Here is a 14,319-nt window from a genome sequence, read left to right on the forward strand (position 1 = left end):
AACAAGTTGAAATTGCGTAGTAAATTATATATAACAAAGAAACAATTAAATGAATTACTGGCAAATACACATATAATTTGTTTCACTTGAAGGTGTTATGTTTTGGTTGTGCATCACAGAGTGCTAAACAACCCAAAGATATAATTCTAATGTTTTAGTCTGTAACACTCATAAGTGAAAAGAGATGGAAGGTCAAGTTTGCAAACAATGACCAAGGCTTTGAAGTTGAAAAGAAAAGAAAAGAAAAAAAATAGTGAAAGGACAAGAATGTGATTCAATAAACTCAACGGAAAGATCACTTAAGCCGCTGATTTACAAAGACAGATGGCAGTAAGGAAAGAAATGCATTCTTAATATCACACAAAAAGTAGTTCAATGCACGTTTCTTATGTGGAATATAGGACTAGAATATGAAGAGAATAGTCCTACACTGAACAAAATAGATATTTTCAATTAAATAGTTGAAATAAATGTATTATTTAAACGTAAAAAGAAGGAATCTACGTTTAAAGAAGGGTACTGACAATTTATTATCAAGAATGAATTCTATTGAGTATGTCGATTGAAACTGGAGGTTACAGTAGAATTACACACAATTTATTATATGATAGACTGTAGTCTGTTGAAGTTTTTACAGAGCACTTTTCAATTAAAATTGCGTACACATTATTGGTGTCACGTAGTGAGAATTAGAGGTTTATGTTATTAATACGTTCGTCCTTCCCTTACTTCGTAAGTTAACTCTTGGACGGATATTTATTTTTTTTAATTCCTGTGCTTTTGCAATAGATAGAGCGATTATCTCGCCGAGTTCCTTAATGGAGTCGATCTGTTAACGTAATGATGGATAACGGCGACTTCAATGGCAGTAATCTATAGCCCATATCCCACATATGCAACCGAGCTTTTGAATTCTGCTTTTTGCAATCGATATCTCGAGAGATGGTCGCAGCCGAGCTCGTTAATGGAGTCAATTAGTTAACGTATTAATGGAGACTTTAATGGTGACAATCTACTGTCCATACCACATACCTGTAAAGAAACTTTTGAGAATGTCTTTCAATAAATAGTTAGATTGATTATCCCTGTAAATGTGTTAATGGATAACCGCGACTTTAAGATGACTATCTATATCCAATATCAGATACATGTAAGTTAATTTTTGAATTCTGCTTTTTGCAATAGATTGCTAGTGCGAGTTTGCTACTACTCACATAGCACACGGACGTCCACGAGACGTCCGAGACTGATCCCGAAATGGACAACGGGACATCCCGGGATCATCCAAATTCCCTCCCAGGACATTCAGAGGACCTCCGCGGTATATCCACACTGTGAAAAATCTCCGGACAGCATTCTATTCTACAAATATACGGAATCCTCTTGCTTACTACAGAAATCAGAACGGAGCATACGTTATCCGTATGCTACATAGGCACTGTCCTTAGTTGTTACATCATGCCTGCAGGAAGTCTGATACCTAACAGTCTTCTTTATATTATATACATATATGTATGTTGCCTTCGTCAGCTATATGTTATATACGTCCATTTGTATGTGACTTCCTGACCGCCTATATTGTTTCATATGGAAAGTACGTATAGATGGAACACTTATACAGAAGGTATTATAAAACAAGCGTTTTCAGTTATACGTTTGCTGTACGTTAAGTCCAAAAACTACAAGATCTATACATGTAACATACGTTTTTACGTACGCCACATGCGATTTTTTTTTTCTCAGTGCAGATGGCCGCTAATATCTCACAAAACGGAATATTCAACGGGACCTCAAAGGAATGTTCACAGGTAAATCGTGGAATAATGTGGTTCTTAGTAAGTCTGGCGTGTGATTTCCCTGGGATCTCCTGACTTATCCGGGACGTCCCGTGGATATCCTACGGGAAAACCATTTAGAACGTCCCATGCAGTACGTCCATGGGATGTCTACTCATTCTCCCGATAATCTCTGGGATAATTGGGATCAAAACCGGACGTCCTAGGAACGTCGTGTGCTATGTGGGTAGAGTCAATCTGTTATCATTCTAGCGGATAGCAGCGACTTTAAAGGTGCTTATATCCTATCCTAGCCCATATCCTATATATGTACGTTAACTTGTTAATGGAGTCATTTTTATATCTTAACGGATAACGGTGACTTTAACGGTTGTTATTCATATCCCATACATATATTTTGGGTGATCCTTTCTATCAGTTTATTTAACTTTATGTTTGGATTAATCGTTGCATTGCATTCGTTGCTTTGCAACTACTAAAAATGTGAAATAGATTGTTATCTTCTATCCTGAGGGGAAAATTCTATGGATTACCAAGAATGGGTGGATGTTCTAGAAACATTTCTCCAACTATTTCGTAATTATGTTGCTCACACTGGTTACCTTCTTTAAACTATGAAACTCAAACGTACTGTACAACTGTATGATGTTCCCAGTAAAATACTACGCGGTTCAGGTCCCATTTATATGGTACAGCACAATATCTTATATAGGCTGAGTGCTGTAAAATCAAATTAATCACTCAATTAATGAATGTATTCTTATGTACTGAGAGAATAATAATAAACTCATCTCTCTACATTAGAGCTAACTAATTATTATAGATTATTATCATACCAAAAGTGAGTATGAAAATAAGTTTTTACTCTAAATGTAGGTAAATTGGGTTGGTTTTCATTTAAAATAATATTATTCAATATCACTTCTGGAGCGGGAGTCCCTCGTTTAAACCCCGGCCACACAAGTTTGTGATAGACAACATCTGTCCGCGGATTTTCCCTGGATCGTCTCGCTCCTCCCACATTCCATTCTACCAATTACTTTATAATAATTTACTTTCATTACTCATCTGTCTTCTTTAGGCCGTAGGCCGTATAATTATGAGACATAAAATTTCATTCTATTTTCGGAAAAGGCAGACTCAGATATATATTGCTCGGGATACGGACAAAATCTCGCGGCCGAAACATCGCCGCCCAAAATCTCGCCGGCCAAAACCTCGCGGGACAAAATCTCGCCGGGCCAAAACCTCGCGTGGCCAAAACCTCGCCGCCCAAAACCTCGCGGGACAAAATCTCGCCGGGCCAAAACCTCGCGTGGCCAAAACCTCGCCGCCCAAAACCTCGCGGGACAAAATCTCGCCGGGCCAAAACCTCGCGTTGCCAAAACCTCGCCGCCCAAAATCTCGCCGGGCCAAAACCTCGCCACCCAAAACCTCGCGTGGCCAAAACCTCGCCGCGAATGAAACTTTTCTTTAAAATTTACCCAATGAGTTTCTTAATATACAATTCCACATTACAAATACTACTACTACTACTACTACTACTACTACTACTACTACTACTACTACTACTACTACTAATAATAATAATAATAATAATAATAATAATAAGAAGAAGAAGAAGAAGAAGAAGAAGAAGATACAAAAAACATCGTGTGCGTGGGCTTTCTCGGGTTATTCCCGTTTCCTCCCACTTTCTTTATTCGATCATTTCCTTCATCCTGGTCATCTACGTCTCCTTTAACCTACAGGACATAATCAAGGGACATAATATAAAGGACTCATATATTATTTCATACTTTCATAAATATTATTAGATTTTTGTTGAAATTTTAAGTTTTTGGATGCTCCAAAGTCCACGAAACTAACCCCGTTAGTTGTCATTACTTTCCTTATGCAGACTTTCTTTCCCTATAACCAGTTTAAAAACATCCTGTCGCCCTATCTTCACATTGAAATACTCTAATACAGAAATATAATTTTCATATGGTATCGCGGGACTTGGTCAAATACCCGTGATACTTTTTCTGAAACAGCGTCTTTTATACCGTCATCCTTATCATCTGTTGAAACATTTACATTTTGGTCAGGCGAGATTTTGGGGCGCGAGGTTTTGGCAAGGCGAGATTTTGGCCCGCGACGTTTTGGGCGGCGAGGTTTTGGCCAGGCGGGGTTCTGGCCCGGCGAGATTTTGTCCCGCGAGGTTTTGGGCGGCGAGGTTTTGGCCAGGCGAGGTTTTGGCCCGGCGAGATTTTGGGCCGCGAGGTTTTGGGAGGCGAGGTTTTGGCCAGGCGAGGTTTTGGTCCGCGAGGTTGTCGCCGCGAGGTTCTGGCCGCGAGGTTTTGTACCCAAACCATATTGCTCCCTTCTAGACAACAAACCAGAGCACACAGAGCGGGCAGCAAAAATAACGATGAGGTCAACAAACAAAAATATACTAATGTTCAAGTTCACAAATAAATTATCTTAAATTTCTTTCGTAAGTCCTACCCGACCTCGGAGCTTGATTCTCCGTTATATGAATCTCTCTTTCTTTTTTTCTTCCTCTTACTATTCAACCAGTGCCGGATTTACGTATAAGCTAAACAAGCTGTAGCTTATGGTCCCACTTTCTTGGGACCCCAAAAATTAAAATAAAAGGGAATTCTATGTACAATTCCAAAATTTACTGTAGGGCCTAAGATAGAAGAAAACAAATAAAATAAAACCTACATATAGCAACACTAATTTGTGTAGTGTATGCTCCTATGATGTAAATAATGGGGGAGCCCTTCTAGCGGTCTCCCTAAAATATCACTCGTTTGCTCATTTCTGTATATAGGGTCCCCACGGTCTGCATGGACTGGTTGCACAGCTGGACATATAAGGAGCCACATTAACTTCAAGAGCTTAGGGCCTCTTCAATCTTAAATACGACTCTGTATTCAACTACCAGTGTTAGCTGATTGTGCGCTAAAAATGATTTCAAAATGACGTGTATAACTGCTTTGTTATAGGGCTATTCTTGTTTGTAAGAATAAGATAATAGTGGCTTATTTCGTCTGTTCAGAATTCCAGTTTGCAATGTCGGAGATCATAAAAAATTTCTAATTTGCTTGTAGCTTGTATCTTTCACCTGTATAAGTACACCTTTTATTTCTCTTTCGTATTTAAACCAAATGCTTCATATGCCGTACTCTGCTTTGCAATCAGTAATATCCGAACCATAAAAGAAAGACTCATTAAAATGGCATTTCAGTCTGGTAACATTTCAGAAGAGGATTAAAATTCTACTCATTCTGTAATTGTCAGACCTAGGATTGTTCTCAGCTTCTTACAAAAACATTTTCCTCCGCCACTGATTTTATCATATTTTGCTATAGAAAAAGAGCAAAAATTACAATCTAGATACGTAGAAAACTATGTAATTTTTTTTAATATTTTGCATGATGACATAACAGTTGGGTTGTTTTCAAGACATAAAAAGTTAACATCGTGCCTATAACTTTCAACTAATGAGTGAAGATTTCAATGCCAACCACGGAAACTGTGCTAGAAATAACATAACAATTCATAGGCTGGATCATATCTTTCAAGGATAAACATAAGAAAATGGTTGTAATTGACAACAGTGAGGAATTACGTTTTTGGTGAGAATGAGTCTGACACTCTTCTCACATCTTGCGTCACTTAAAACAACTTTTGATGTAATATGGTGTGAAAAATTTTTCTGTAGTAGCTTTTTTTTTATTATTCAGTCTTAGCAATTATCTTCTGCTTCTATTGAAAGAAAACATTCCTTTTTTATGCGTATACCACGTATACTTATTAATGAAGATATGTATATGTTTCATGTGTTTTAAGAACAATTTATTGTATTAAAAATGATATCACGTGAACTTCTAAAAAATTTCACTTATTAGAGCTTCTTCAAGGTTATGGGAAAATATAGGGAAAAAGTAAGCTAAGGTTGGAAGAATAAATATTTAGAGAAAGTAGAGTTCACAAGGAATAGCAATTATTTACTATAATTAACTATCTTGGAAGGCGCATACATCTTGTTTCATCTTATAAAATGGCAGAGGTTAGGTCTTGGAATAGCCTTGGTTGAATCTCGCTCGCTTTAATAAAGGTATTTGAATTTAAATTTCGTAAGCAAAAACTCAGGTGATAGATAAATACTTTTTATCGTTTGTTCTACCACGTTAAGAATGGCAAAATAATGTATTACTTCTAGAGTATTTGAGAAAGTAAAATAAGAGAGTTTTTATAGTGATTACGATTTTGTTGGATAAAGCGGTAATAACCTATGAGCATGAGTTTGTGTACAGATGCTCATAATTGCAGATGCTAAAAGTTTACAGATCATCTTCTGTATCTAATTAGACCCACTACCAGTTTTTAAGATTCAGTATGGCATTCTGTTACAGCTTTAGTTGCAATTATTTACTTGCAATATCCATTTAAAATGAAGTTAATGCTAACATAAAGTTTTCAGACTCCTGCTTACTTTTTAATTTTTTTTTATATGCACATGTTTCCGCATTTAAACATTTCTTTATTAGGATCATGCAGTGGCATATTTAGGGGGGGCTTCCGGGCTTAAGCCCCTCCGAAATGATACTTAGTATAGTAAAGTATATGAAATATCTTGCAGAATTTTCACATTTTCAGGCAAAGCCCCCCCGAAAGTTAGCAAAGCCCTCCCCGAAACAAAATTGTAAATACGCCACTGGGATCATGCTAGGCATGGTATTGAGACCGAAGTTTCTAGACTAAATCAAGATCGAGATTATACCGAGGCCCAGGCGAGACCGAGACAAACACTTGAAATTCGAGACGATATCGAGACGAGACTCTCAACTTTGAAATCCTCGATCTCATCTCGAGCATTGACAAAAAATATTACTGGAATCATCTTTATTCAAGATTCTTACGTCGTTAAGTTACATGTACGATAGTGGAACAATTGCCCTTGAACGACCGGTGTATATACACGGGTGAAAGGGAAGCAAATGATACCTCGGATAACGTGGTATATCTAAGGTGTGTTTTTAACAGCACACAATTTTGAAGTGAAATTCAATATATTTTATTCTGTTTCTGGTCATTTTATTACGAAAAGAGCATATTGTCAATATATTCCGAAACCTAACTTTGTAAAGCAAGCACATAAAGTTTTATTAACCCTCCAACACAGTTCAGTAATTATCCACGGATGAATGTGTTTAAAATTTATTATTATTTTAATACTAATCACTCGTGTTAAGTAGTGGTACCAACATTCCTTTGAAACCGACGATACACTCATCAGATTCGATGAGAGAAATCATGAAAAGAGCATGAAATTAGAGCATTAAATATATATATATATATTTGTCTTAAAATTAATAAAAGTGCTTCAAACATTTTTTCTCTTTCTTTATCTCTACGCGAACTGTAGTTTGAGGTACAACCCCAATATTTGTAGCGAAATTATGGTATCTATCTAATACGCGGGATTGAATAACACTGGTTCACAGAAAATAAACTATAGCACTGGAGTTGATTGATTAGTGTTTAAATTGTATAGCCAGTACTGCGACTTATGAGACAAAATCTATTGCTGAAAGTGGGATGAGATTCACTGTTTTTTTTAAAATTCAAAATCCGGTCAAAATTGATAGTGATCGTTCAAGTAGTTCTTAAGATTTTCTTTTTTCTTCCCGGATGGACGAACTAATTGACAGACAGACCTATATAAAGGAGTTTTAGTTAAAAAAAAATCCTTAACAAATTAAAGTAACAATCCTGACTAATTTATTTCCCATATTTCTACTTAGTCTATATTCCTTTAATATATTTAACATAATTCCTATATACGTTACAAATAGCCAGTTTAACCACAAAGATAAATGTACAGGAACAAATTGACATGGAAGAAATCACATTATTGTCATCGGAAAAGTATACGTAGATCACCATGACAGATGGCGAGAAACCACGACGGAATTATCATCAGGTATCTCTTGTATCTTTTTGAATGTCAGCAATCCCATTTTATTGAATGATAAAGCTTGTATTGAACTGTTTACAGTAATTCTTCCAAGAAATATTAATTGTATATTATTACTATTAAATCTGTACTTTTTTCAACATTTTTCAGAAGTAAATAAAAAGAAGAAGAGGTACAAGATCGGATTACCATTCTTCATGCATCATCACATATTCTCCTCATCATACCATCATCATTGTCCTCATCACCAGAGTCATCAAATATAATTAGCATTTGTAATGTAATTTGCCAATTAATGTAAAAATGTTTGTATAATGTAATACGTGCATAATATATTAAATTATACAAATTCCAATATTTTGTGTATATGTAAATATTACCTTCTACTCATTCCCAACTCTTGAAAACATATTAGGTACAACTATCTTCATCCTTATTACTAATACAAAGGAAGATAGCAGGGAGAAAGATAGACGACATAAAACAGGATTGAGTGATTTAAATGAGCTTGCTTTAAACTAGCTTATATATATATATATATATATATATATATATATATATATATATATATATATACCAATCTTCTTTCATTATTTTTTACCCTCACCTTTTCCGTAAATGTATCCAGTGATATACATATGTGCAAGAAGAAATAGAATAATTAGACAGATAAGACAGATGCTATTATATACTGTTGTTCAGCACATGTGTTAACTTACTTATTAATGGTATGCAGTCATTGCATCCTAATATAAAGAAACATATTCATCAATATTGTAACATATTTCAAGTACAATCACTTTGCAAGTGCAGCATATAGAAAAGCGAGGGAACCAAAGCTTGCTCTTCTAACAGAAGTACAGTGGAATAGTTTTGTAGATTGTTTGGAGAAGTATGTTAACAGTTGGTTATAAAATTATGCGAAGAAAACTAACTAACTAGTAATTCGTTCACCTATACAGAAGAAGGTTGGTATGAAAACGTAAAGCTGAAAATATGTACGTCTTCTTAAACCTATGGCAACCTGCAATGAATTAAGTGCAGAAGACTACTTGCACTATTGAAGGCTAAGTAGAAATATGGGAAAACCTCGAATTTCAATTGCAGGAAATGATAGACAAGCAGGTACTTTCCAAATTTAGAAATCGCCTCGATATGTATCTTTCTCAAGCTCATTTCTTGACAGTTTTGTGAAATCCAAGAGAGAAACTTAGAGAAATTAATTTAACAAATAAGGAAAAGGTGTTAGGGAATATGCAAGAATCCGATATTCGCAAACATTTCTTCTTGCATATTCCCTAGTTGCATACATGACATACATGAGTGACTAACTGGTTTAGCTAAAGTGAAATACTAAGGTTGTTTTTTCTTTTGAGCAGAAAGTTACCAGTGGTTCTCAAGTGATAAAGGAAAAGGACAAGTAAAGTACAACAATTAACGCTTCTATAGAATCCGTTACTGCCTTTGATGTATCATAAGGAAGTAGTTATTATATTATTCCCAACTTGGTCACAAACGATCATTATTAGACATAATTTGTTTTTCTTAGTTTAACGTCCCACGTATACGCACCGAGACTAAGGGAGACGTGATGATGAGATGAATGATAATGGTGGAATGAAGAAATTACGAGCAAACGGGAGAACCACGAGAAAACCCACGCACATGATGTTTGAGCACTACAACAGTGATGGAATGGGTCACTTGGATCATGAGTCTTATCCTGGTCATTCGTTCTGGGTTTCGTTTCTAAGACCCAGTGACCCCAAACAGCCCCAGTGAGTCGACCAGTGAGTTACCCGGCAGCAGCCGAAGTATCAGGTCTGCATCATGACTGTTCGAGCTCAGTGGCATCTTTATATTCTAAACGACAAATTTTTGGAGGTTTGCTCGATTAAACCTTTACGATCCCTCACACACACACAAAAATGTACCTTGTTTTCTTCTGTGTTCTGATGCGTTTATACTCTGATAAATCTCGAAGTTATCTTTTAGTGCAATGATTTGAATTATATTTAAAATATCTTGATTTATATTATTAGCACATAATTATTTGTGTTCTTAATGCTGAGTGTCATTATGCAATTTGAGAAAAAATCCGGCTAGAAAAAGTAATTTTAATAATTTATGTAATCAAGAATTGTTATCAAAATCTGTGTTGTGTTAATCTCTTACAAAATCCACTTATTTGTGCAGTATTCTGTATACATACAGGGTTTTATTTTTTCACCTTCTGTGTCCTTAAAATGATGGATGTTAATTAGCAGATTGATTTAGTTTTCAATTTACAATACAAGAAGGTTAGTAGGAAGTAATAAGGAGAACAAAAGTACCACTACACTGCTCCATCTATACCTACTACTCCTTTATGTGGAAGAATTCTTTTTAGTATTCTAATATAAATAGTACGGTACATTTCAAAACAAGTTTTTAATTTAATCCCATAATTAATTTCAACCAAATTAACTATAGTGTTTGGTTTCTACTATGAAGACGTTCTTTTTTCATAAATCTGACAATAATATTTATTTTTATTTTATTTTAATTTATTTTAACTTAATTTTATTTTTATTTTTATTGGATTTCAACACAACAGATTAAAACCCATGTACAGTGTTCATACATTGTTTACACTATTTTTACAGGTACTATACATTATTACAAATTCCTTTTACTATAGTTTTCTTAAAAATATCTTATCTTATAACTTAAACAAATTTCTTTAACTTTTTTAGTTATACTATTATACGTTGGACTCATTCTCAATGTTGGCAACTTCTGGAGTATATTATTCCTAGGTTTTCCGGAATAAAATAGTAACAATTTTGTATTTGTAAGAACTCTGATGGACTCTTACCTTGATTTTTTTTCGATATTGATATCTAATTATTAAATTTATTTATTTTTGAACGTGAAAATAAAAGAAAGTAACAAAATTCAATAGTTAAGGATCTTCTCTATGCTTATCCTTAATGAATAATTATGTTTATATGAATAAATTAAAGGTAATGAATAACAAAAATTAAGGAAGTAAGTCAGATTGTAAACTGAAAAACGCTGTTAAATGATCTAATTAGGGATGGGCACGAGCGAGTTCGACCGAGTTTTTATTGAAACTTGACTCGACTCGAGAACTCGACTCGAAAAATTTCCTCTAACTCGACTCGAATTTGACTCGAGTTTCGAGTCGAGTCGAGCCAAAACAAGCCAAATGCTGTGTGTTTCAAGTACTTTCTTCAAGTATCCTACTTAGACAATATAATTATTATCAATGATACTACTACTACTATAACATTATTATTATTATTATTATTATTATTATTATTATTATTATTATTATTATTATTATTATTATTATTATTATTATTATTATTATTATTATTATTATAACAACACCGTGAATAAACATGAAAGATAGGTGTTTTGTATCCGAATACTAAAAACTAGTTAACTGCTGATCTAGGTAGTCGTGAAGTCTAGAAGGTAAGGACAACGTTCACGAGGTTCTGGGTTTAAGTTCAAGTATCCGGAAGTATCTGAGGAGCAAGTATCCGGGCACGAAGCAAAAATCGTTAAAAGTTAGAGGGTTCCGGCCATACATGTTCAAAACTGCTTTCTCCGGGCTTAGGATTCTCAACGGTTCGAGCGGGTCGGCTCACAGCTCATTCCCTATCTAGTCGAGCCAACAGCTCACCCACCTAAACCGACACGAGCCGAAACATCAAGCTGATGGCTCACCCCAACCGAGCGGCTCGAGACGATGGCTCACCTGAGCCGAGTCGGTGTCTCATCTCAACCAAGCCTGTGCCCCATCTCGAACTGTTCGCTCAGTTGAATCGAGCTAAGCCGGTGAACATCCCTACACGGGTTGGACTTCTGCTTCGGCTCAAAACTTTGACCATGCAGGTCTCAGCCTTGGTGGTGAGAACTACAGTATACACTTATGTTAGTGCTCACAACATTTGAGCCTGTCTCGTTATAAAAATCCATTGTTTTTTGTTAATCGAAACGAGGCGAGATGCGAGCAATGTCTCACCTCGTGAGCAACACTAAAAATATTTCACATTACTGCTTACATTTCTCATAGCTTTCGCTTTCCAGTTTAATCAGGCAATGATTTAAAAACGAGTTAAAACGAGCTAAAGGAGCGAGCCATTTTTCAAACTCGACTCTACTCGATACTCGACCTCAAAACAGTGACTCGGCTCGGAACTCGACTCGAGAAAATTACCTTTGACTCGACTAGAAACTCGACTCGAATTCGCTTCGAGTTTCGAATCGAGTCGAGTTTTAGCTCGACTCGTGCCCATCCCTAGATCAAATATGAAGACCTTGGGTATAGTACCGAAATTTGAGTGCCGAGCAATTAAGACTTTAATGAACTGCTAACCACAATTCCTAGCATATAAGAAAAAATGAACAAAGTTACAGCAGAGACGGCTCTTGGGGAAAATTATCATTGGCAAAAATTAATTTTTATTACTTAAACTAGAGTCTAAGGGAAGAAAACTTTACTTATTAATTCTTATTAGAAAATAAGTAGTAATTCTTTTATACTACTTGTAGCGGTAAAATGTGTACTATTTCTCTTAGTTCGTACGGTGTATATACGGTGTATATTGGCCTATAGCAATTCGGCATCCCGCAAAATGCTGTCACTGATTACTAGTTACTTTAATAGTATTCTACGGGTATATCTGACCCACTCTTTAAATTTAGGATGTTTCTCATTGTCTTTAAGCTATTACACTAAAATTTTAAAAAGTAGGGAAGAAGCTTAGTGGAGACCCTTACCAAAAACTCCATTTAAATGCTTAAGATACAAAAGAATGTTAGTATGTTATATCTACTCTAATAAGAGTTGATTGATTTTGACTTTACCATCCCGGTCAGCAGCGACGCTATATGAGACGTGGACCTACTGATTAACGTGGAATCCGAACCACATGAGCTCCCGCGGGGAATCGATCCCGGGTCTCCCACGCCAAAGGCGAGTACGCTAACCGCTTAGCCACGAAGGAGCTCTACTCTAATCAGAGTTGTTATTTACTGTATATCTCGTAAGATTTGGTTTTATACTATCTAATTCTTTTTACCAACTAAATGGTTCATTCCCAAAAACTTCAAAATAAAATTCCATTTATCTCCTACTTATTTTCAATGTGACACGTTCCATCCTGACTTATTGCAATATTTTTACTCACGAGACCAAGGGAACATTCAGCCCCCGTGAAATATCCTTTTCTTTAAGTTTAGAAAACTAGCAGCGTTCACCCCGCTTCGCTGCGGTCACCCCGGAACGCAATAAACTTTGTTACTTAGATAATTTTTACTTTTTCGCTTTCAAGTGATATGATAAAAACCATAGAAGATTGCACTAATGTTAACATTATATCGCCTGTCATTTATGTTAACCCGCCCCGCTTCGCTGCGGTCACCCCAACCCGCCCCGCTTCGCTGCGGTCATCCCGGAACGCAATAAACTTTGTTACTTAGATAATTTTTACTTTTTCGCTTTCAAGTGATTTATAGCGCCTGTCATTTATGTTAACCCGCCGAGTCACAGGGTCATGCGGGTTGCATATAAGTACGTTTATTTTTATATGATGAACTAATAACAAAGGATTTGTACGTATGGACACCTGAATGGTCAATTATCTCAAGACACTGGTAATTGAAAATTAAAGTGATATGATAAAAACCATCTAGGGTCCAAATCCTAACAACCCCCCAAAAATGAAAGAAATCGGTTCAACCGTATTAGCGTGATGAGCGAACAAAGGATTTTTTCTACGTATGAACACCTGATTGGTCAATTATCTCAAGACACTGCTAATTGAAAATTAAAGTGATATGATAAAAACCATCTAGGGTCCAAATCCTAACAACCCCCCAAAAATGAAAGAAATCGGTTCAGCCGTATTAGCGTGATGAGCGGACAAAGGATTTTGTGCGTTCTCTTTTATATATATAGATTAAACCAAGAAATTGTTATAGTAATTTAAGTGCAAGAAAAAAAATGAACAGATTTGGTTGAGAGGTGGAAAGTAGAACCCAAATTATATTTAATATGTTGTGATGAAAATACCTCTGGATCAATGTCATTCATAAGGACGAAAAACCATACAGTTTTCAAGTTACCATCCAAAAATATTATCTTTGGTCTCCAGTCTTTTTGTCCGGTCAAAGATAAGGAGAAACATACAATCAAGGAAAAGAAAGGTATTACAGTATTACTATTGACAGTTTTGGTCTCAACAAGTTTAACAGTACGCCTAAGCAAAAATGAATAATTTTGTCATTTTCATATAGCTTCATCCTCAATTACATGCTGTACCTGAACCCTCAAGTTAATTCATTTTCATCAACATTCTTTTGGTTTGTTGAATCAATATATATATATATATATATATATATATATATATATATATATATATATATATATATATATATATATATATATATAACAGATAGATAGATAGATAGATAGATAGATAGATAAATTTGAAAACATTGGTGATCACTGAACTTCACTCAACTTCACATGTG

At 35.4% G+C, this 14,319-nt stretch overlaps 1 protein-coding gene across 1 annotated transcript in view; it reads left to right on the forward strand.

Annotated features, from left to right (window-relative positions):
• The window catches only part of LOC145695020 (uncharacterized), a 42,956-nt gene extending 34,831 nt beyond the window's left edge, over positions 1 to 8,125 (forward strand). Inside the window, exon 3 of the mRNA XM_081771848.1 lies at positions 7,921 to 8,125. The gene's annotated coding sequence lies outside the window, so the exon portion shown is untranslated. The remainder of the gene's footprint in view (positions 1 to 7,920) is intronic.
• Positions 8,126 to 14,319: the final 6,194 nt, after the last annotated feature.

This window comes from Thermobia domestica, chromosome 9 (genome assembly GCF_964235325.1).
Source record: "Thermobia domestica chromosome 9, izTheDome1.hap1.1, whole genome shotgun sequence".
Classification (NCBI taxonomy): domain Eukaryota; kingdom Metazoa; phylum Arthropoda; class Insecta; order Zygentoma; family Lepismatidae; genus Thermobia; species Thermobia domestica.